A 25378-nucleotide genomic window follows, 5' to 3' on the forward strand; every position below is an offset into this window, starting at 1 on the left:
CAATAGATCGAAACTTCATACCGTAACTTGCTTTTTCTTGACCACAGAAAGACCAAATGCACTAGGGTATTTATAGTTGTTCGAAACTCCAATTTGAGGCCAACTTGTTAACTTTATTGAGGCCGACTTTGATAATTAGTTTGAGTTAAATTTGTCAACTTGTTTTGAGGCTGACTTGAAGATTTGACTTTGGAGGAGGAAAAAATACATAGAATAATTTTCCTTTTCACCCAAGGATCCAAGACTGACAATGTCAAAAATCCTAGAAGTCTACAATGGAGGCTTGACACTTTTACATTTTTCAACACTCCCTCTTAACTAGGGAGTTATTCATAATTACATGGATACAAGGATGATATCAAAATGATATTCTCTATGAACAGTTCTAGCACACTCAGTGCAACGGACTAGATACCTAACTAGGGTATTCTATCCGGTTGGGACTAAGATGGACTAAAGCTTTTAGCCAATCTAGGTACCATTAGGCTTACTTGCAAACCATCAACCAGGGATCCAGGTGTGTATCCAAGGTCAAAGCTCCAAGACCAACGCCACCCTCCCCCTTTGGGATTAGGACAACAAACATACATAGGCCGACTAGATGTCCTTCCTAGGCAATGTGTCTTACATACAAAGCCTCAACATTACTGATTATTCAAATCAGTAACAAATCTCTCTCGATCAAACAGATCGGTAATCTTCAACATGCTTTCAAAACTTCGAGAGATTTACCTGAACAATCACAACCCCAATCTGTAACAAACTTTCAAATACACATAAGTAAACACAAATCTTTGGGGTTTTCAAACATATTGATCTTGCTTCTCAATTTATCTTAGTGGGACTTAGAGGCTACCCATACAACTTCCTTCCCTACTTCACATGCAACAACATATTCTTCAACTGGATCCTTTTTTTAGCAACACTTCAAAATGCATTCTCCAATCTCTTCCAAGGTATCCATCCATCATGACTATAATATGCCCTCCCTCTCAACTTGGGAGCTACACCTTTTCTTTTATCCAAGCTCCCTCTTAACTTAGGGAGATCAACTTCTTTCTATATCATCGGAGAGTCTTTCATGGCTTCCATCCTTCTTATCATAGTCATCTTCCTTTATCATGCTTGTCAATCAAGTAAACTTTTCTTACTAATATCTTCAACATCTTGAAGATTATGTACCCACACAACTTAGACAACAAGTACGAAAAACATATATAGAAGTATGAAGATAACTATATCAAAATCATTCAATAATGGAAGCATTAGACTTTAGACATCAAGTACCTAAACATAGTTAGGTTCATAATCAACAAGAGATACATACTTCTATACTTTAACTTCTTACTTGGGTTTTGTTCACAAACCCTAGATCACATCAATAACTTAATCAAGATATCATACTCATTATATCCAGGGTCTCAATATTTCCTTCAGAGATAAGACAAACTCTTCTATGACATTTTGTAAACCCGAGAAGCAATTCAAACAAGTACAATGTATCTAAGTTTTTTCATAATTCATATGTTAGACTTTTACTAGGACTTTATGCAAACCCTAGATTCCATCTCCTTAGATATCAACAATCAAAATCAATCATAACACAATGTAAGGATTCAACAATATAACCAATCTCTACTAGGGTTTATTGTAAACCCTAGATTCATCATCACATTGGAAACATTATCACCATATCTTAGAATGTCAAACTTCTACTAGCGTTTAGTTACAAACCCTAGAACAATGAGCATCAACAATTGGGTTAGCACATACATACATTTAGGAAATGTTAATTTTAGATAATAATGGTATGTTCTATGCTTATCACAATTTACTTCAATGTTCCTTTAGCAGTTCAATGGCAATTCATCATCACATTGGAAACAATATCACCATATCTTAGAATGTCAAACTTCTACTAGGGTTTAGTTACAAACCCTAGAACAATGAGCATCAACAATTGGGTTAGCACATACATACATTTAGGAAATGCTAATTTTAGATAATAATGGTGTGTTCTATGCTTATCACAATTTACTTCAATGTTCCTTTAGCAGTCGAATGACAATTTCCAATTATTTCCAGTAGCAATCACATTAACTTAACTACATTGACAGTAAATGCATATAGAACATAAAACCATATGCAGAAAACAAGCCAAGACGAAAGGACACCAAATTTGGCGGATGCCAAGGAAAAACCCCAATGTGGGGAAAACCCTTTGATCAAATCTTCTTATTATTATTCAATAGTTCAACAGAGAGAGAGAGTACATAGATCAAATTCACTTGCCCAATACATAGTCAAAAAAACCCTGACAAAATCAGTAGACAAAAGAAGTCAACTTCAGCCCTAACCAGAAAGTCAACGCTAGTCAAATCAACAACAAAACTTCTCCTTTTACAGATCGGTCAAAGGTAGTCAACTCAGCCTCCAAATGGGTTAAAGTCAACCCAAAACAATCCACCCAACCTCAGTTAAACTCGGTCAAACTTCAGTCAATGTTGCGGTCAAATAGACCTACGATCAATGCAGGTCAAACTACCCCAAATGCCTCGATTTCTATGCTAGCAAGTACGGCCTCAAGAAATCGAAATTCTGCCCAAGAAAACACAGTCAAATCAAGTCAAACTAGCCTTGGTCAACGCTGGTCAATGCTAGTCTGCAATTTGGAATTTCAGCCTGCTCTTTGTCTCTGAAATTTTCGGCCTCCTTGCCACACGTGAGAGAGAGAGAAGATCCCAAGTTGTACGAACCAATCTGATGTGGAGAGAGAGAAGGATGTGTGAGTGAGTGATGTCCAAATGAGGAGAGAGGTCACTCCTATTTATACAATTCGTTGTGGGTGAGGAGACACATCCATTGGGCTTCTTAAGCCTACATTTGACTGAGGCCGACCTTGACAATTTGTGTATGAAGAATAAATTCAAAATTCCACTTCTGCTTGTCTGAATGAGATGATCTTTATATCAAACTTGGACCTCTCGAAAAGGGGAATCCAATGCAATAATCATCTCCATCATATGAGCTATCCCAAGGTGGAATTTGACCCTAGTTGCCAATTTTAACACTCCCTCTCAACTAGGGAGAATTCCACCTGCCAATCTATTTGTCATCATCATGCCGTCCTTTCATCATGTACCATCTTTGTCATTACTGCTCTGCTCTGCTATGCTTTGCTGAACGATGAAGTAATAATGAAGAAGTGATCGAGAGTGAGTCACAAGACTTTACCACTCTCCACTAACAAAAGTCAGTCCTTGATCCTAGATCACGTTGTTGAACACCAAGCATCCTAGTCATAGGGAGTACGACAATAGACGATGCATCCATCGGTAGTGTTGTGGTCCCTAACCACTTTTCCCAACTCATTGGCCATATGAGAGGTACTTCCCATGAGTCCCAGACTCCATGGGCAGGATGTGTGTTGGGGCACTGACAGGAGAAGGTGAACCACTCATCCTGCTCATATGTCGTAGGAGAAGGTGAACCACTAATACTATGCATATGTCAATCATAGGGAAAGGTGAACCACTCACCCTACATACATGTGTCTGCAATCATAGCAGAAGGTGAACCACTCACCCTACAAACATGTCAACCATCATGGGGTATCACACGGGAAGGATAGCGTACCACTAGGGGAAGGTGAACTACTCACCCTATGGTCGCTTATAGCTCCAAGAAGTACCCCAAGCCCCCAGGAGCTCCCAGAGCTCAGTGTCCAATTCATATAGGACCCTCATAGCAGGGTCTTTCCACTACAAGTCTCTCTCGGAAGGTTAAGAATTTGACCTTCCCCAAGGGCTTCGTGAGAATGTTTGCCACTTGCTCATCCGTCCTGATGTGTTGGAGCCTTATTGCCCACCGTTGTACCATATCCCTTAAAGTGGTACCTAATATCATTGTGCTTGGAGCGATCGTGGAACACGGGATTCTCTGAAAGGCGAATCCCACTTTGGTTGTCGTAGAAGATCACAATGGTATCTAGCACGTGCTCAAATGGCTCACTGAAGAGCTTCCTCAACCAAACAACTTCACAATAGGCCATACTCGCAGCAATGTATTCCCCCTCAGCGGTGCTTAAAGTGCTTCATGCTCATCCAAGATATTGAAGCGGACCTTAATGAGAAGAAACACCTAGACATGCTCTTACTGCCAGCCGAATCAACATCTGTATATCCATGTAGCCTCAAATTCCCGGCAGTGTATCTCAGACCATAGTGGATTGTGCCTTGGAGATATCTCAAGAGATTCTTAGCTGTAATCCAATGAATGTGATGAGGCTCAACCATAAATTGACTCAAAGTGTTCACAACGAAGCATATGTCAGGACATGAGTTTACCAAGAACATTAGGGCCCCCACAAGTTGACGATACTCGGAAGGGTTTGCTAATCTGGGCCTAACAACACTTCCACATAGCTTTTTGAAGTTGAGTTCCATCAGAGTAGACACACGGACTTGCAATCCACCATTTCACATTTCTCAAGCAGCTTCACAATGTATTTTCCTTGAGAAAGGAAAATATCACCTGGCTTTTGCCAGACCTCCAGTCCTAGGAAGTAGTGCATCAGTCCTAGGTCCTTCATCTCAAATTCGGAAGCCAACTCCCTCTTGCATTGATGAATGAGAGGGTCATCACCTGTCAGAAAGAGATCATCCACATAAAGGACCAGAATGAGAGGCCTGTCCTTTTCAACCTTGAAGTATAGGTTCAGGTCAGCATTGCTCCTTGTAAATCCCAACTTCATAAGATAGCTATCAAACCTCTCATACCAAGCCCTAGGGGCTTGCTTCAACCCATAAAGGGCTGTATTCAACCTGCATACATGCGTCTTACGATCTTGAACTTCGAACCCCTTAGGTTGTTTTAGCGATCCATGCAAGAATGCAGTTTTGACATCCATTTGGTATAGGCTCCAACCTTGCGAGGCAACAACGACTATGATTGAGCGGATGGTGGTATATCGGGCAACCAATGCAAATATCTCATCATAGTCTACTCCTTCCTTTTGAGAGAAGCCTCGAGTGACAAACCTAGCCTAGAACTTTTCAACACTCCCATTACCTCCATGTTTGATTTTGTAAAGCCATTTTGAAGTGGACACAAACTTGTCCTTGGGTTTGGGAGCCATATCCCATACATCATTCTTCATGATTGATACATATTCCTCGTTCATCGCATCCTTCCAGACTTGTTTCATGACTTCTTCAAATGTACATGACTCAGATTGTTCAATGGTACTCATGGCAGCTAAGTACACTTGGTACTTGTTTGGCTTCTTGCTTTCACGAAATGCCCCCCTCGGTGCAATATGTCTCTTAGCATCTTCAAGAGTATCTTTGAGCCAAAATGGTCTTTCTCTTGAAGTAGAGGGCTCACTATGAGGTGGATCAATGGGATCCATCCGACCTTCAACAACGAGCATCGGGTCATCAGTCGAAGGTTCATCCTGCTTTCTCGCATCATCATTATTGTCCTTCCTAGGGATAGGAAGATCTCAAACTTTCCCAAGGGTAGAATCTTCATCGAAAGTGTCATCATGACTTATTTTCACTTTCCTTTAACCAGGCACATAAATTCTATATGCCTTCGAAGTTTCACTGTAGCCCACAAACGTTCCTTTGTTTCCAGATGCATCTAGCTTGTTTCTTTTGTCTATAGACACATGAAAATATACGGGACAACTAAAAATTCTAAAATGAGAAACATCATGTTTCTTATCGATGAAAGCTTCTTCGGGTGTCTTGAAGTCCAATGCTTGATGTGGGCATCTATTTTCGACATACACAACGGTGTTGGCAACTTCTCCCCTCAAGAAATTCGGTAGGCCTTGGTCATGAAGCATGGCACAGGTGGCTTCTATGATAGTTCGATTCTTCCTTTCGGCAACTCCATTTTGTTTAGGAGTATATATAGTAGTGGTCTCCCTCTTAATGCCAACTTCTCTACAATAGTCAATGAATTCATTTGACTCATATTTAGTTCCATTATCGGTCCTCAATATTTTGATCTTCTTCACTATTTTATTCTCGACCAAGGCTTTGAAAGAGCGGAACCATTTGAACACTTCGTCCTTCTTCTTTAAGAAATAGATCCATGTTTTGTGAGAGAAGTCATCTACAAAATTGCATAGTACAAATATCCTCCCAAAGATGTTACGGGTAACATACCTGATAGATCAGAATGGACCAATTGAAGAATATCGATAGTTTGAGTTTGACTTGAGGGGAATGGTACCCTTGTATGTTTTCCATCTGCACAACCCTGACAAACTCCTTAATGATCTAAGTTGAATTCGGGGATTCCTGTGACCATCTTCCTTACATTAGGTAAGGCTTTGTAATGAAGGTGAGCAAATCTTTGGTGCCATAATTCGGATTGAAGAGAAGTATCACAAGTCATTGCTCCCAACAGACTTCCTCCAACCTGATAGAGACCTTCAACTCTGAATCCAAGAGTGAATGCATCTCTCGGGTTCCTTTGCTAAACACAAACCTTCCCATCAACAAATGTCACCTTGAAACCTTTATCTTCCATCGCAGAAATAAAGATCAGGTTCTTTTTCAGATCAGGTACATACAATACTTCTTGTAGATGAAGGGTTTGACCTTGATTTAAGTGAAGAGTAACAATCCCAATTCCTTTCACGGGATAAGTGGCATTATCCCCAAGTATAATCTCCATATTAGTCTTCTTTTCAATCAAGTTTGAGAGGGCCTCCTTGTACCCAGTGAAGTGCCTTGAGGCACCACTATCAATCAACCAATGATCCAATGTATCTGGAGGAGAGGCAGTGGTGAGGGCAGAAATAAGATAAAATTATTTTTGCTTTTCTACAACATTAACTTCTTCATACTTGGAGTTTCTCGACTTCTTGGGAGGACGACCATTTCCATTTCGAGCAGCGAGAGCATTCCTCTTTCCTTTGTTGTTGAACCTGTTGTTCCTTTGATTGCCATTGCCTTTGTAGTTGTTGTTATTGTTGTCATCATCTCTTGGAGTATCCTTCTTGTGAGGACACTCTCTAGCGAAGTGGCCAAACCTGTTGCAATTGAAGCATCTTCCTTTTCTTCCTTCTTTGAATCTCGACTTGAACCCTTGACCTTGTCTTCTTGGACCAACATTGTTCTTCCTTTTAGCATGAGTGGAGAAGGCGGTAGGATTGTTTCCATTTGAGGGCTTGTCTCTTTCCATCATCCTAATTTCTTCTTGAGTGCATCCAACCAATAATTCATCAAATCTCGAAATCCTGTCATTGTTGAGGATGGTAGTGTTAAACACATCCCATTCTCTTGTAAGGCCTCCAAGTGCAATAAGAGTTAGCTCCTTGTCACCAATAACTTCTCTAATACATAGGAGATCATTCTTCATTTCGATAATCCTCATGAAGTAGGATTGAATGGATTCTCCTCTATCCATCTTGATGTCTTTCAACTTGTTCTTGAGAAAGAGAACTTGATTTGCATTATTTACTTTGAAGTTTGAACATCCCAACCAGCGTATCATACATCTCCTTAGATGTTTCCAAATCAGAAATATAGGCAACCAAAGGCTTGTGAATAGAATGAACAATAATTTTCTTAACTCTAACCCCACCTTTCTTGTACTTTGTTTGTGTAGTTGCGGATGCATTTGAAGGAGGCTCCACTACTCTTCCTTTGACGTAGTCCATAACATCATTTTCTTCCAAAGTCAAATCTAGAGACATCTTCCATGCATGATAGTTGGATTTGTCTTTAAGCTCCTTAGATTTGAAGTAAGATGTAGTCGTCATTGGGACTAGTTCCAAGTCCTTGTCCAACAAGTTCCCTTAGTGATTGCTTTTCATCACTCTTGCTTGGGCTTGGTCTTCACCTGAGCTCTGATTCCATGTTAATTTTAGATAACAATGGTATGTTCTATGCTTAGCACAATTTACTTCAATGTTCCTTTAGCAGTTCAATGAAAATTTCCAATTATTTCCAGTAGCAATCACATTAACTGTAAATGTAGATAGAACATAAAACCATCTGCAGAAAACAAGCCAAGACAAGAGGACACCAGATTTGGCAGATGCCAGGGAAAAACCCCAATGTGGGGAAACACTTTGATCAAATCTTCGTATTATTATTCTATAGTTCAGCAGAGAGAGAGAGAGTACATAGATCAAATTCACTTTCCCAATACATAGCCAAAACAACCCTAACAAAATCATCAGTCAAAAGCAGTCAACTTCAGCCCTAACCAGAAAGTCAACACTGGTCAAATCGACAACAAAACTTCTCCTTTGCAGTTCGGTCAAAGGTAGTCAACTCGGCCTCCAAGAAGGGTCAAAGTCAACCCAAAACAATCCACCCAGCCTCAGTCAAAATCGGTCAAACTTTAGTCAATGTTGCGGTCAAAATAGGGCAAACTAACCCAAATGCCTCGATTTCTATGCCAGTGAGTACAGTCTCAAGAAATCGAAATTCTGCCCAAGAAAATGTAGTCAAATCAAGTCAAATTAGCCTTGGTCAATGCTGGTTTGCAATTTGGAATTTCAGCGTGCTCTTTGTCTCTGACATTTTTGGCCTCCTTGCGACACATGTGAGAGAGAGAGAAGATCCCAAGCTGTACAAACCAATCTAATGTGGAGAGAGAGAAGGATGTGTCAGTGAGTGATGTCTAAATGATGAGAGAGGTCACTCCTATTTATACAATTCATTGTGGGTGAGGAGACACATCCATTGGGCTTCTTAAGCCTACATTTGATTGAGGCTGACTTTGATAATTTGTGCATGAGAGAGGACGAATTCAAAATTCCACTTCTTCTTGTTTGAATGAGATGATTCTTATATCAAACTTGGACCTCTCGAAAAGAGGAATCCAATGCAATAATCATCTCGATCATATGAGTTGTCCTGAGGTGGAATTTGGCCCTAGTTGCTAATTTTAACATGAAATTTATGGAAAAACATTAGACATATAATAATTCCAAATAGGCTAGGGTTTTGATCAGACAGACAAACATATACCTAGGGTTTCATTCCTATGACACCTCCTTACCCAAAATAAGGTCTTGCTTATAAACCCTACCAAACCCTAAATATCTAGGGTTTCAATACATAACACAATAAACCCTCATCTCTCAAAGACTTTAAGGTCAGATATATTACCACCCAACCCTAAAGGACTAGGGTTTCCATAATAATACATGACGTCATCAAAACCCTAAACATCAAAGGAATAGAACTAATCCCTAACCCTAAGCAGACTTAGGGTTTTCACCTTAGCATCGACATACCCATGGGTTAGGGTTTTACATAGAACCTTTTTAAGGTTCCATAAGAATGATCAAGTGTATAAAGAGGGTAGATTTATCTAATGATTAATCACCCAAATAAGAATCCTTGAGATTCAAAAGACCTAAACACGAGAAGGTTAGTGATATAAAATAAATTTCAAAATAACCATATCTTTTAATATGAAAAGGATATCACTATAAAACTTTATACATACCTTGAGATTCTTCCTTTACAAATTTTGTAGGTTTCTTTTTTAGTAATCTTACTTTCATGATGTAAGTCTTTTCTTTGATAGAAACTTCATACTTGCACGCTTAGTTCTTTCAAGGGAAACTATAAGAGAAAAGAAGACAATAGGGGTAATGTTTATAGCAGGGTGAAATTTCCTTCTTGAATGACTCCATTGTATAAGATCAATATTCTTATGTGTATTTGCGGTACTTATAACCAAAATATGTGATACTAAAAACATGATGTCAAATTGACAATCTGGGGTTTCTAATGGAGAATATAATCCTAGGGTTTACAAGTACAACCCTAGATTAGGTTACCATCCTCATCAATCATCACTAGGATTTATTATATCTAACAAGCAAGTTAGAATTAGGTTTTTCATTTGGCGAGGGTTTCTTATGTACCATCTAGATATTATAATCCTAGATATTAAAAGATGGAAACTACAAACTCCAGAACCAATTCAATTTAAAAATATGTTAGATTCTTAAAAGAATATACATACCTCACAAATTTGTAGCTTCACCCTTCATGATCATAGAGGCTTCTACAAGGCTTGCTCCAGGGTGTCATAAGAAAACAAATATTTCCTATGATTTTAAAGTCATGAGCTGCTTGCACAGGTGCCACTGCTTTTTGAATCGAGACGTTGTATGTTTCTTTCAATACTGTTGTTCCAATGCCAGGTGCCTCATCGTTCCTTGCAAAGGTTTGGTCTTGAGTCTAACTTCATTCGTTTTTCATTCTTCACAAGAGATCATTGCTCAGATTTGCAATTTCTACTTTTGGATTTTGATATCCATATGATTGGCAATTTTGGCTTACGAAACTTCGAGCTACAACCGAATCATAAACAACTAAATCGATGTCTTTCTCATATGATCCATTCCTTCGGTAACAAGTGCAAGTCACCAAATATAGTGTATGCATGTCATCTGTGTATATATTGAGTTATTGTAGACTTGCGTTCCATGCGAGGAAGATTTATATCACTACTCAACATAAAGAATTCCTCCATATGACTTTTCCATCAAATCATAAAACATAAGAGATGTGAGCTACGAAGTTCTATAAGTGATCTCAAGAATATATATAATTTGAGCCCCTGAGAATTATATCATCCACAATACTTAGGTTATACGATTCATCATATTGTGAGCCTTGAAAGTTTCCAGTTTTCAAGCGAGCCACAGAATGAGGGAATAGAATGAACCACATACACCATAGTTGATTCATAGATTCACTGTTAAATATATATGTGAGTTTCTACAAAAGAGATTACTCCACAAAAATGTGAATCATGGAGATAATATTTATCTTATGATGTACTTGTGTGGATGCGTGCCACAATTAATCAAGTGAACCATTAATCACCAAATAGTGGGACCAGTGTTGCATGAAATGTCCCCCGCCCCCAAGTATCCAAACTAAGAATCACGTCCTGGACAGAACCGTGGGGGATCCGCCGTCGGATCTGTGGTTCGGAACCGTGGATCAGGTTGACGAAGACGGTTCCTGGAAATTTGGAATCGTGTCGGCCTGATCCGCAGTTCCAAATTTTCGAACCGCAGATCTGACAACCGATCCTCCCCGGATCGCAAAGGATCGGGCACAGATCCGTACGGATCCCAAGCAGATCCGAAGGGAGATAAGCGGTTCCACAAGGTTCTAAATATTTTTTTATTTTTTTTTTGACTTAAGCTGGGTTGGGGCTTCTCGGACACTCTCAAGGTGCTCCCTTGGTGCTCCTTAGATGCTCCCTCATGGTAACATTAAATTCTTAAAGTAAAAGTGACATTCTCCTTTATTTTTCATTTTCATCCTTTTACTTAAATTTTTAACATTACCATGAAATGACTCAGGATGTTTTAGAGTGGTTTGAAAGAAATTGAATTTCATATCCTATTCAAAATTCAACAGACTTAACAGTTTTTAGGAATTCAGGATCAATGGGATTGTGGCTTTTCGTTAGATAATATCATGTATGAGGGTATTTGATTAGCATTTAATCAAGAGCACCAAGCTCCATATGTACCGTAGTGTTGGTGGTGTTAATTGTTGAACTTCTTTGTCACGCCCTTAGCAAAAAATTGCCTTTCAATCAAGTCAAAATAATCAATCAAGCATGTTAAGCTTTTTCTACCATATTTTAATGCTTGGATTAGGTAGTTGATAAAAATTGGGCAATGTTGACTAATATTCCTAGACAATCAAGGAGGCAAAGGCTAGAGAGGAGGAGAAGAATCTAGATTCAAGATGGTTGATGCTTGAATAATTAATAATTAATGTACAATGGATGCCATATCTATCTTGATTTAAGTAAAAATATGCATTCTTCTATACCTTCTACAACTATTTTGGTATTTTGGATGTTTTTTTAATATATATACATATAGTAGACGCTTCCAAGACGCTTCACTTCCTAGATTTTTGGGAAATGACGCTTTCGCGTCCCCGCTTCCAAAAAACGTCCCCACTTTGTGCAACATTGAGTTGGACAAGTCATATGTGAGAGGAGTTCAAACTATTGTTACAGGCCATCATATATTGTGAGTCAAAAACTGTGACCAGGATTTATATCACAGATATATGCCCAGAAATAAGAAATTAGGACAGAATAGTTAGGGCTTCTCATTAAAATGATTTCTCTAATACATAACAATTTCTTGTGGCTAGTTTTATTTTCTTCTTCTTAGTTATTACGTGTTTATCATCAAAGACAATTTCCAAATCTTAAAAGACACCAAGAGAACACAAAATGTAGGCACTCAGTCAGGGCAAAACCCCCAAGGAGGGGAAAACCCAGTCAAACTCTTCCACTATAGATTTATATAAGATTGAAACAAACTTGACCCTTAGACCAATTCTTCTTTCCTGTAGCTGCTTTAATTTCATCCTAGCATCCTTAGTCCCTGAAACTGGCTTCAAAATGACAAGAATGATAGATAGAAAGTTCATGATAGACAACATTCATCTTCGCTAGCAAATTCTCTTCTTTTCTTGGCCTTCACATTCCTTCTTATTTTATTTGAATTGTAGATCGAAACTTGAAACAGTAGATTGAAACTTCAGACCGAAAATTGCTTTTTATTTACCACAGAAAGACCGAATGCACTGGGGTATTTATACTTGTTCAAAACTCCAATTTGAGGCCGACTTGTTAACTTTATTGAGGCTAACTTTGATAATTTGTTTGAGTTAAATTTGTCAACTTGTTTTGAGGCCGACTTGAAGATTTGACTTTGGAGGAGGAGGATATACATAGAATAATTTTCTTTTTGACTCAAGGATCCCAACAATGACAATGAAAAATTTCCTAGAAGCCTACAATGGAGGTTTGACCTATTGACCATTGACCCAAGCATGAAACCCATGCTTTAATAAGTCAATATTTCTTTAATAAAAAATAATTTTATTTTCTTTCAAATACAATTATGAAGATCGACACTAGTTACATTTTTCAACACTTTCTTATAAAGACAACTTTGTAACACAACTTGTCGTTTAAGACATAGCATGAATTTTATTTAAAAAACATTGTAAGACATCAAATCTTGGCAAGCTTCCTTCTGAATTTAGCTATAATTTTTATACCTACAATACTTATTTACAAATACAACCAAGCAAAATGTGCGATACTAAAGCATGATGTTTAATTTGATAATCTAGAATTTTAATGTGTCACCTAGGGTTTACAGTCTTATATATTAATACTAATATCAACAATTTTGATAATGAAGACAACAAACCCTAGAATCATAAAAGCAACTAATCCTAAAATATTTTATGTTAGATCCTTAATAAATGAATACATTATACATACCTTATGATTGCGTACCTTTATCCTTCATGAATATAGAAGCTGCTATAAGACCTTCTTTTGGATGCCATGATGGAAAAACATTTCTTTTGAGACCTTGACTTGCTTCAGGTTTGCTTCTTCCAAACAATAGTGTTGTTATCCTTGATTTTATGACAACTTCAAGATTTTCTATCACTGCTTCTAGGGAGATTATTCTTTCTCAAAAATGTCTTCAAAAGTCTCTCAACTCTGCTATAGGTTTCCAAGATATGATTTGACAAATAATGAGACTTAACATTATTGCATTCCTTGACTGTGACTCCTTTTTGGGCTAGACCTTAGGTTTAGAATTTTTCACTTTTTTCCAAAGAGAAATGGTTTTTGAATGCTTCTTGGTATATATGATGCTTTGGTTCTTGGGGATAATCCTTTTGATGTGAGAGAGCTGATATAATATTCTTCAAAAATCGACTTTCCTTTAGGTGACAGTTTAGGCTTGGATTACATATATATGAATGTTATAGGATTGTTGGCTTCATGCTAGATCTTTCAATAGATACTTGTGCCTAGAACTTAGTGATAGGTACCTTGGCTTCCTCTTTAAATCAATTTTGATTTTAATAAGACCACAGTGCTTAGATTTATGAGAGATTGCGAAATTCAGATCCCACATTCAGATCATGACAAATGTACCTAGGACTACATTATTTTCTTCAATGATTTCTACCTTGGGAGGGTTATTTTCTCACTTATTTGTACCTATCAAACACTTGAAACTCCTTAATATGAGACACTTCAAATTTCGGTTACCCATACAAAATTCTGAGGTTTGGATTACTAAGGAGAACACAGAGAATTTGTATCACTTCAAAGGTGATTTCAGACCTTTCATTTTATGCTTAGATATTCGTTTTATTTTGCAATGGGCTCGACCTTGAATGGGCTGCTTGACTAGCCCCTCGGTGCTTCAGAATATGGTTTATTTGTTCTTCAACAAATTTCGTTCTTCCTGTATATACCTACGGCCTAATCACTATAACTAGGGCTTATGATTATGCCCAAAATTTCATTTTACTATCTTCAAGGAGTTCAAACTTATGAGAATGACTTATTTTCTTGTCTTGAAGTTCTTTTGTGATCTTCTAACTGCCCTTTAAGCAAGCGAACCTCACTCTCATACCATGTTGAGAAATCCATTAGGGCAACAACTTAGGGTTTTACTTTAATTGATTTCTCTTATTATGACATTATCTTGTGACATTTAATTATTAGTTCTTCTTTCAAATTATCTTGTTCTTATCATCAAGACTAATGCCAATCAATAAACAAAAGAGGACACAAGATGTAGGCACACAACCAGGGAAAAACCCCTAGGTAGGGGAAAACCCAGTCAAGAACTCTTCCTTCAGTAGATTCAAATCAAGTTGAGATGACCAAGACCCTTAATACCTAGACCAAGGACACCTTCCATCCATCAAGTCAACCTTGTTCCTAAGTGACACATCATGCTTTGGTTTCGCAATCATATCATGCAAAAATTTCTGAATCTTTACAAACAAAAATCCTACTGTGGTTACTGGTTTGACATCTCCTACTTGTTATTTCATTCAACAAGTTATTTAATTTATAAACAGTGATGAAAAAAATACTGCAGACTACATTGACATATAGATCATAAATTGAAACAATAGATGAGACAAACACACAAGGGACATCGTTATTTTTGGACAGCACGTCCTTGGAAAAACTCAATGCGAGAAATCTAGTGCAGCAAATAGAGGGTTTGTATTATTAAGCAAGCAGAATTTGAGTACAACAGGTTGCCTCTCACACCGGATAACCTTACAGAGAAATCACAGCAACAAGAAATACATACGAGGGTTTACCTCGTTCTCCAAGTCACAACTGATCCAATGAGTGATCTGACTCATGGCAAACACTGTGAAATCCCTGAGCAATCACTGCTTGGGCCAATGTCTTGCCTCTAGGAGACTGCGTCACCCCTTCTGTTGGATCGATTCGCTGGAGGAACATTGTTTTTCAACCCTCCAGGGTCAGAACCTCGTTTCTTCGGCAAAATCTCGGACTTCTAACGAATACTCTACACTGCCACAACAAGAGACCCTCTTGGCTTGCGTCAGCTCTACGTGAGACCCTCTTGGCTTGCGTCAGCTCTACGTGAGCCCCTCCTGGGCTACGTAGGCCTCTACGCTACCTCCTGATGCTAATGCTGCCTCTCTGCCACATACTCTTTGGCTCATAACTCCTTTTCGATCCGAATCTCTGCTTCTGCCACTCACTGCAACTCGGATCACTGGTTTGATTTTCTCAGCAAACCACGCCCCTGAAAAATCGAACTGATTGATCAACTTGTTGTATCTCCAACTGAACCTCAAGCCTCCTCTTATAGTTTTCCTGTTGATAAATCAACGACCGATATTAAGTCCCTAATCAACGGCTAAGATTAAAACAGACTTGATCTTCGTCTCTTAGAAGCTTCTCACCCATATTTTTATTAATACCCATTAATATTTTTAGTTTCCTAAGTTTAGACTTAGAAACCCCATTAAAAATATAACTTACAATCCGGGTGGAATTTCACCAAACGATTTCCAGGTGTTGGAGATCTTATGTATTCTAGCCCCTCCACAAAATTTCGAGGCTAGAGCACATCCGATGCTACCCAAAATCAACACTCCTCTTAGTGAGGAATGTGTTCTAGCAATACGTCCCAATAGATGTATCACATTGATCCATGACATCTGTCCTCTGTGCTGCTGATGCTTGGCCTACTGCCCTTCATCCACTGCACTGCTGCATCGTATACTGCTGCCCATGACACTGTCACTACTGCTACATCTGTATTGCAACTCCCTCTCATTATGTTGCATCATGCTGCCCATAGCACTGCCACTGCTAACGGCTGCACTGCAACTTAGTTGCTGAGAAGTAAGCAACTGAAAAAGCCACCCAAAAGCTGATATACTGGTCAGTTTGGATACCTCATGATGCTGAAGCTACCTCTGCTGCTAATTTGTGCTGACCCTCTGATGCTACTGCTTTGCTGTTGTATCTCCTCTGTGCCTCCCACACTGCTCAACACTTTACTGCGCTGCTTCAGACTTTGGCATTCTAGCTCTACCACTGTCGCTCCATCATCCCTCGCATCAACTGACTCCCTTAATTTTGCTATTTTCATTGAGGGATCCTGTGGTCGTATGTGATCCAAGAGTTTGGGCACCTCAAGGATCTTGCCCCATGTAGTCGTCCCAGCTACAACTCAATATCGCCCCACCTTGTCATCGTCCTCCTTGTCAACTTTTGCTGGAGCAGCCTTTGAGTCAGAATTCTCTTCCTTGCCCTTCTTCCAAGGGCAATGAGTGGCAAAATGTCCCAGTTCCCCACATCTGAAGCATCTGAATTTGGTTATGTCTCTCTTTTTCCTCTTTTGCTGCCCTTGGTGTCCCACTGATGCGAGAGCTGTGTCCTCCTCTTCCTCCTTGCTTCTGACTCCTTTGCCGCTATTTCCTGCCTTGGTTAACCGCTTGATCTCTTCCAGTCGAAGAGATACCCACATCTCCTCCCAACCGGGGAGAAAAGCCCTGCCCAAGATGCTCTGGACAAAGGTCTCCCATTCTTCAGTGACTGCATTCAGCGCAGTCCTGACCATGAATTCAAGATCTGGTGTAGACCCCACGAAAGTTAGCTGGTCTCGAATCACTTGCACCCTGAGAAGGAAGGGATCAATTTCTGCTCCCTTCTGCATCTGATACTGTCAGCTAGTTCTCGAGCAACATCTTCGTTGAACGGAAGTTCCCTCATACAGAGTGGTCAAGGCCTCCCACATCTCCCTTGCTGTCTCCTTTTCAATAATATGTGGGACTACATGATCCTTGACCCTGTCCAAGATCATAGATTTCACCTTTGCTTGAGCCTCCTCTTATTTCTCGAGAGGATCATCATCGACCGGAACAACAACTACTTTCAAGGCATAATCCTTGATGCGATTCTTGTCCAAGACTACCAGGATCCTGGCCTTCTAGATGACAAAGTTGGATGCTCTATCTAATCTGTCCTGATCCCTCAGTCCATTAAATGCAATCTCTACTCATACAAGTATAGAACAAGTTCTCTTCTCCCTCTCTCGCTGCTGCCCCAACAAGACTCAGATCTGGATTTATTTGGCGCTAAAAATCCTCTAAAGAACAAGTTCCTTCTAGACTCCCTCTGAGTCCTGATTTCCTTCACGGAAATCCTCCTACCAAATAATGTAAAATCACCCCTTCTCCAATCCTCCTTTGCTGCTGCACAACAACCCAGACCTAGATTTCTTAGGCAAGAAATCTGTTAAGGCAACTTGGTGTATCTCCAACTGAGCCTCAAACCTCCTCTTATACTTTTCCTGTTGATGAATCAACGACCGAGATTAAGTGCCAAATCAATGGCTAAGATTAAAACATACTTGATCCTCGTCTCTTAGAAGCTTCTCACCCATATTTTTATTAATACCCATTAATATTTTTATTTTCCTAAGTTTAGACTTAGGAACCACATTAAAAATATTGATTATTTTAATAACTCACAATCTGGGTGGAATTTCACCAAATGATTTCTGGGTCTTGGAGATCTTATGTATTCTAGCCCCTCTACAAAATTTAGGAGCTAGAGCACATTCGATGCTACCCAAAATCAATATATCATACTTTAGTCCTGTAGTGATACCTTATTTCGGTCCTATGATCATAACAAGCTTTGTTCCTGTAGTCTTGTCAAGCTTCGGTCCTGCATTCATGCTATACTTTGATCTTGTGGTCTTGTTATGCCTCGGTCTTGTATTCATCCCATGTTTCGGTCTTGCAATATTGTCATACTTCGATCTGCAATAACTTAGTGCCTTGGTCCTCCATTACTTTGTTCTTGTAGATAATGTGAATCATCCTAACTTCGAGACCGACTTGCAAGGTGACTTGATGGATGAGGTGTTGACATGACAAAATATATTTTTATCTTTGACACCATGAACCCAAGAAGGGTTTCTTACATAATAAATTTGACTTTCACTTAAACAAAAATCCTATAGCACTCAATGGGTGCTTCGATCTATTGACCATTGACCCAAGCATGAAACCCATGCTTTTAATAAGTCAATAATTTTTTCTTTTTATAAATAATTTATCTTTTCTTTATTTGGATAGATACATGACTCGAATGCAATTATGAAGACTGACACTAGTTACATTCTTCAACAACCACAAGGTCTCATGGCACACAACCTACAAGAGGAATCATCAATACATCTCCCAGACAACAATGTCTCACGACACACAACCTATAGGAGGAATACATCTCCTAGACCACAAGGTCTCATGACACACAACCTACAGGAGGAATACATCTCCCGGACCACAAGGTCTCATGGGACACAACCTACAAGAGGAATCATCAATACATCTCCTGGACAACAATGTCTCACGGCACACATCCTGCAGGAGGAATACATCTCCTGGACCACAAGGTCTCACGACATAGCTTACAGGAGGAAGTCCATATATGATGCTATGTAATCAGTGTTTCCTCTTCAAGGGGATTCTCAATCATTCTAGTTTCTTCATATAAACATCAACATCCAGTTCAACAAAAATGTAGCCATGGTGGATATCAGTTCTTTATCAAACACAACAACATTTAGTTGTTCATTCAACTTTAGCTAGGGCTTCTCTCGGAAGCAAACATTAACAACTATCGACAGAAAATAGTAGGTCTTAGCATAGTTTTAAACATTGGAGCCGGGTTTCGAATCGGTCGCCTATCTAACTGTGATTGGAACCGGAACCGGATCAAACCGGATCGAACCGAATTCAATAATTTGAAATTGGAAAAAATACATAAGTTAACTAATTTTAATGAAAAAAAATATTTTTAAGATTACCATGATTCCAAACCATTAGAGACAAAATATGAAAAGTCTTCTCATAAATATACCATGTAAGGGTGCATATATCAAAGTGGCGCTGAATACAATATATATCAATAATATCATTGGCAAAATACATATCCAATGAGGCTCTAAATGGCCTCTAGGGTAAAAAAAAATGTTATAATAAGGCTCTAAATGGCCTCCTGAATCCAAAAACAATGCTGCAACTCAAGCTCTACTAGGCCACTAGCCTACTACAAATCACTCATCGACATGATCACTCATCAAAATCATCACCACTATTATACATGGGATCATCACCAGGAGCTACATAAACATCGTCTAGCTCATAGAGTTTGAGGACTCCTCAAACTCCTCTCTAGCCTCAATAGCAGTACTAATAGTAGCATGAGCAACGACATTAGGCTTGCCAGAACTAGAAGTACGTGTTCATCGAGTTGCATGACTATTGCTTCTGTCACGAGTCACCATGTGCCATGCTTGGTCTTCTTGGTTCACTTCCTTCAACTCTTCGTTCAACTACCAAATTTGCATTGGGGTCAACAACCCCAACTCCACTAGACAACTCCAAAGTAGCTCCAAGATGACAAAGAATCTCCAAACTTCTTGTTGCTCCAAAACTCAATGCTGGTGCAGAACTGTCCAAGCTCTCATATGCACACAAACACTACAAATCAAATGTGTGAGGCAAATAGGAGTTTAGGCATTTTTTTATAAGCTTACGGGGCCATATTTAGAAGGGACCCTGTGAAAATTCCAATATCGGAAACCTATTGCAGCAACTGATATTATTTCTCCTAATTGTTAATTAATTAACAATTTATTTGCTATGACAAATATCAAAATAAATACACTGCTACCTTCACAAATAAAACTGCAGAAAAATAATGCGTTGGAAACTGAGAAATGCTAGCACACATAAAAATAACACAATTATTTTTTGACAAAAGTCCCCTGAAAAACCCAACTGGGGAAAATCGGTGCTGCAAAAGAGGGTTTTATTATTAAGCAGCAGTGATAAATTCTGGGTACAATTGGATGTTGAAATCTGGCAATCCTATAGAAAAATATTGGCAAAAATCTAGTGTGGAATTTTCCTCACCCCACAGGCAAATTCCTGACACGACTTGCCTTCAAAAGTTTGTCCCTCTGATTCTTTGTGCAACCTATTGGACGTCTAGCCTCGACTAATCTCTGATGAAGTCGTTCTACCTTCTGCTAACTGGGAAGATGCTTCTTTGGCACTCTGGGATTCCTTCCTGGCCTCTAGAATTGAAGACATCTATCCCTCGCAGCAAATCAATTTTGCTTCTAGAGGCTGCTGCGCTGCCCCAATTTTAGCCTTTCTGTGGCTCTTCCGCCTCTCTGCAAATGCACTTGCTGGATCTGGAATGCCTCCTCCAGCCTCACTGTCTCTGCCCCTCTCTCACTGCTTCGATCTTTGACTCTCTCTCCTGCAATTGATTGTTGCTACTAAGGAAATCGAATTGCTCAAGTGTCCTCTCCATCACCACATCGACCTCCTCTAGAATCCACTGTTGGAGCACCAAAGACCAAGATTAAAACATAATCGATGGCTAGGATCATCTCTGGATCGATCCGTGTGAGTTTCTAGACTATTCCCACCTTATCTCAATTAATACAGATTAATTAACATTATTCCCTAAGTTTAGACTTTAAGAAATATTTAAAAAACGACTAATAATCTAATTGAGACACTTCTAGGCGGAATTTCTAGAAATGATTTCTGGGTTTCGGATATTTCATGTATTCTAGCCTCTCCACCAAATTTCGTGGCTAGAACACATCCAATGCTACAAAAACTAACACTCCCTTTTAGTGAGGAATATGTTCTAGTGTTGCACACCTTGCCACAACACTTTTTCTCTGTATCTTCTCCTGTCACGCTGCTGATGTCTGGCTGCTTCTGCCCACCAACCACTGTGCAACTCTAATATGCGTTGCATCTATGCTGCTGCTGATGTTGCCATACTGCTGCCAACACTGCGTCTGCACTGCAACTCCCTCTCATCTGTTGCTGCTACAACTGCAACATCAGCAACTGAAAAGCATCCAAAATACAAAATCAATTGTGTTCAGTATGATGCACCTGTCTCCTGAGTGTTGGTTGCTACCAACATCGGCACTGTCACTGAAGAATCTATGTTGCTTCCAACTCTGCACTGAGCCATCTGCTCTGCTGTCAGCACTGCAGTGCGCTCCTCAGCATTTGACTACTACTAGTCTCTGCTACTGTCACTCGGTCTCTGACTGCATCAACTGCCACTGATCCATCCTGCTACTGAATACTATGGGCCCCTCGTAGCAATGTATTGATCCAAGAGGTGGACTCCTCAAGGATCCTTCCCATCTGGCACATTGGAGTCTCGTACTCCTCTTCCTCTTGGATCTGGTGCCCCACTATCTCCTTCTGAGCCTAGTCCCTGGCTCAGACTCTTCTTTTCTTTGCAACTTGCACTTCCTCTGACATCTGCCTCCGGCAATTGGAAGTCGATCTGTTGCATAGAATTGCATTCTGGCTAACTCGCACGACCTCCTCTGGCAATCTTGTACGATCATCCTTGCAAGGCTACAAAATCGGTGAGACTCAAAATTGGAGAAAATAGACCCGAAAATCTCCGTCTTTCTCGCTACTCGATAGCTGGATCTGCTACTCTCACTCCCTTCTTGAGTGAGAAGATCTGCCCATAACTATTACTAGTCTGCAACTAGAAAAAATAGATCTCTAAATGTTGAGATCCCTTGAGAGAAATTTTCCCTTTGCTGTGTGTGCTTCTTCTCTCTTTCACCCGAAGCTATTTCTGCTCTAGCGAAGTAATGCAAAACCCTTTGCGTCTAGCTAGAGATCCGCCCAACGAAAAATTCGCTGCTCCCTCTGCCTTTGGAATCACTTGATTTGCAAGGATCAAATTTTTCTGCCCCTCTCATAGAAAAATCGAACTTCCTCAAGCAACTTGGTCTCTTTGCAAAACACTGCTCTGCCCTTTGGAATTTCAGCCTCTTAGCGAAATTCCTTCTTTTCGCTTCTGAGCTCTCTAGCTGATCAACTGCGCTCTGATACCATGTGGAAATTCCAAACTGGAATCCTATTGCAACAACTGGTATTATTTCTCCTAATTTTTAATTAATTTAACAATTATTTGCTAGAACAAATATCGAAACAAATTCACTGCAACCTTCACAAATAAAATTTTGCAGAAAAATAAAACGCTGAAAACTGAGAAATGTTAGCGCACACATAAAATATGAGACAATTATTTTTGGACAAATGTCCTCGGAAAAACCCAACTTGGGAAAATCTGTGCAATAATGAGGTTTTAATTATTATGCAACAATGAAAATCTGAGTACAATCTGGATGCCTGAAACTGGTAATCCACAACAAGAAAATTTGGTCAAAATTATTGAAGGGAATTTACCCTTTCTCCACCAACAATCCTAACACAACATGCCTTCAAAAATGAAACCCTTTGATCCTCTGCGTCAGCCTTTGCGTTGCTCTGCGCAGTCTGCGTGACGTCAAGCCTCCAACCAGTGTCTAATGAAGTCGTTTTGCCCTCAGCTGTTGAGGAAATCGTTTCTCCGGCCTTTTGGAACCTTTGCCCGACCTCTAGAATAGAGAACGATTTTCTCTCCAGCAAATCATACTACCCTCTCTGAAGCTATTGTGCAGTGCTCTGCGCTGCCTCACTGGGATAACTCGGCCCTCTTGTCATTGCCTCTCCGGATTTGGAAATCTTCCTTCGGATCGCTGTCCTTGCCCCTCACTCACTGCTTCGATCTCTAGTTCTCTCTCCGGCAACTGACTGCTGCTACTCAGGAAATCGATCTGCCTAGAAATCAAACTACTCAAGTGTCCTCTCCATCACCACATCGACCTCCTCTTATAATCCATTGTTGGAACATCAACGACCGACATTAAAACATAATCGATGGCTAGGATCATCTCTGGATCGATTCTTGTGAGTTTCTAGACTATTCTTGCCTTATCTCAATTAATACTGATTAAAACTATGTTCCCTAAGTTTAGACTTAGGAAATGTTTTAAAAAACGACTAATAATCTAATTGAGACATTTCTAGGAAGAATTTCGAGAAACGATTTCTGGGTTTTGGAGATCTCATGTATTCTAGTCTCTCCACCAAATTTCGTGGCTAGAACGCATCTAATGCTACAAAAAAATAACAAACCCTACCATGGTTTGCAAAAAACCACCTCCAAAACTAACAAACCATACCATGGTTTGCAAAAAACCACCTCGAAAAACCACTTGGGAGTCCCATCAATATGCCCAACCATGTGGCTTCCTAACCGGCCAAGTCGGTCAGGTACCAAATCGGCCGAACTACCCGGTTTGGTACCAAAACTGACCGATTTGGTACTCAATCGATCCTGACCAACCAACCAATCGGATTTGTTAGGCCGGTTTGATATCTTAGGGAGCTAAACGGTTGGTTCGATCATTTTTTGGTTCGACCCTAAGTTGCATGAAATGGGGAAACGGGTACGAGTTTCCGAAACGGGCACGGGTACAAAACGTGACACCCCCCCCCCCCCCGCCCCCCCCCCCTAAATTTTGGAAACGGGGAAACGCAATATATATATATATATATATATATTGGGACATTTAAGAAAAATGTGCAATCATAAAGCATATATGATACATTCTAATTTATTACATTATGATTAAATTGTCAATTGTCAATGCATAAACTATAAATCTCTAAATTTACATCACAGTTACTCATGAATGATCACATAATAAAAATAACAATATCCAAAATCAGCCACGAGAAGTTTCTAATTTCTTGTCTCGTGCTTGATTGGGAGTCTCCTCCTACATAGTCGAACGACCTTAGTGCTCTTGATTAAATACAAGTTCCATATCCTAGTATCCTACGTGCTCTTGATTATTGGGAGTCTCCCTTGCATAGAGGGCTTGGTTCTCTTGATTAAATACAAGTTCCATACCCTAGTACATGACAATATCCAATGGAAACATTGCAATGCCCCAATCCTGAAATCCTGAAAAACAGATAAGTCTACTGGATTTTGACTGAGATCCAAAATTCTACTTTCTCCATATGAAATCCAATGAGGGCGAAACCACTCTCAAACATCTTGAGTCATTTCATGGTAATGTTAAAAATTTAAGTAAAAGGATGAAAATGAATTTAACATTACCATGAACTGCATATCAACACTAGGGCCATAGGCTTGAACATTAGGCTGCCCCACTCAAAAAAATCCTCTTTTTTATAACTTGAGAGGCATCTAGAAAATATTTTAGTCGCCCAATAAAAAATTAGAAGCGAAAAAAAAAAATTACAAGAAAAAGTCAAGTTAGAAGAGGAAACTCCGTTGTACGGCTTGGAAATGCGTTTCCGGCTGTATTGGCCACGTTTCCTCCTCGAGAAATGGGCCAATATGGCTAGAAACACGTTTCTAGGTTGTACGGTACGAGTTTCCTCGTTTCCATTTCGTTTTTGGCTGGAAACGGACCCTTCTCCAACGTTTCCTGCAACTTAGGTTCGACCAGACCAATTTTTAAAACTGGGGGTCTTAGTAGTGTTTTCTTACAAAAGCAATCATCGACAACCATAGTATAGTCTTGTAGACAATAATTGGCTTCTTACAAAGACGTCAGTATCCATAGTTGAATCTAGCAGATGATAAGTGGCTTCTCATAGAAGCAGGCATCAACAACCATAGTAGAATCTAGTAGACCATAGCTTATAACAATAGACTTCAGCAGATAGATCAACGAACCAATCAAAGAATCAAATCAAGTCAACATTAGAGTTTTGCAACGTCTTTAAATCATTCATCAGGGAGATGTCGATAGACTTGCAATCCATTGTGCCAAAGATATCACCAGCCTCATGCCTTAAAAAGAACTCCCTCTTACACAAAATTGTTAGGATATTCCGACACATAGGATATAGTTAAGTTCAACTTGGTCTAGTATAGAGTTAGGTTAGAGTTAGGTAAAGTGTGTTTCTTTACCGTTGTACATTTTGTAACTTACAATCCGACGGTCACGATATGTAGTGATCCGACGGTTCACTCTCACCTCGGTATTACCGACACTTGATCCGTGGCTTGACACCCGATT

The 25378-nt window shown here is 39.5% G+C and overlaps 1 long non-coding RNA gene across 1 annotated transcript in view; it reads left to right on the forward strand.

The window, feature by feature from the left end:
• The window catches only part of LOC149255456 (uncharacterized), a 51428-nt gene that overhangs the window by 17604 nt on the left and 8446 nt on the right, over positions 1-25378 (forward strand). The gene's annotated exons all lie outside the window — the stretch shown is intronic.

Source organism: Pinus tabuliformis, chromosome 7 (genome assembly GCF_031772625.1).
Source record: "Pinus tabuliformis cultivar Carrire ecotype Pingquan chromosome 7, CPIR1, whole genome shotgun sequence".
Classification (NCBI taxonomy): domain Eukaryota; kingdom Viridiplantae; phylum Streptophyta; class Pinopsida; order Pinales; family Pinaceae; genus Pinus; species Pinus tabuliformis.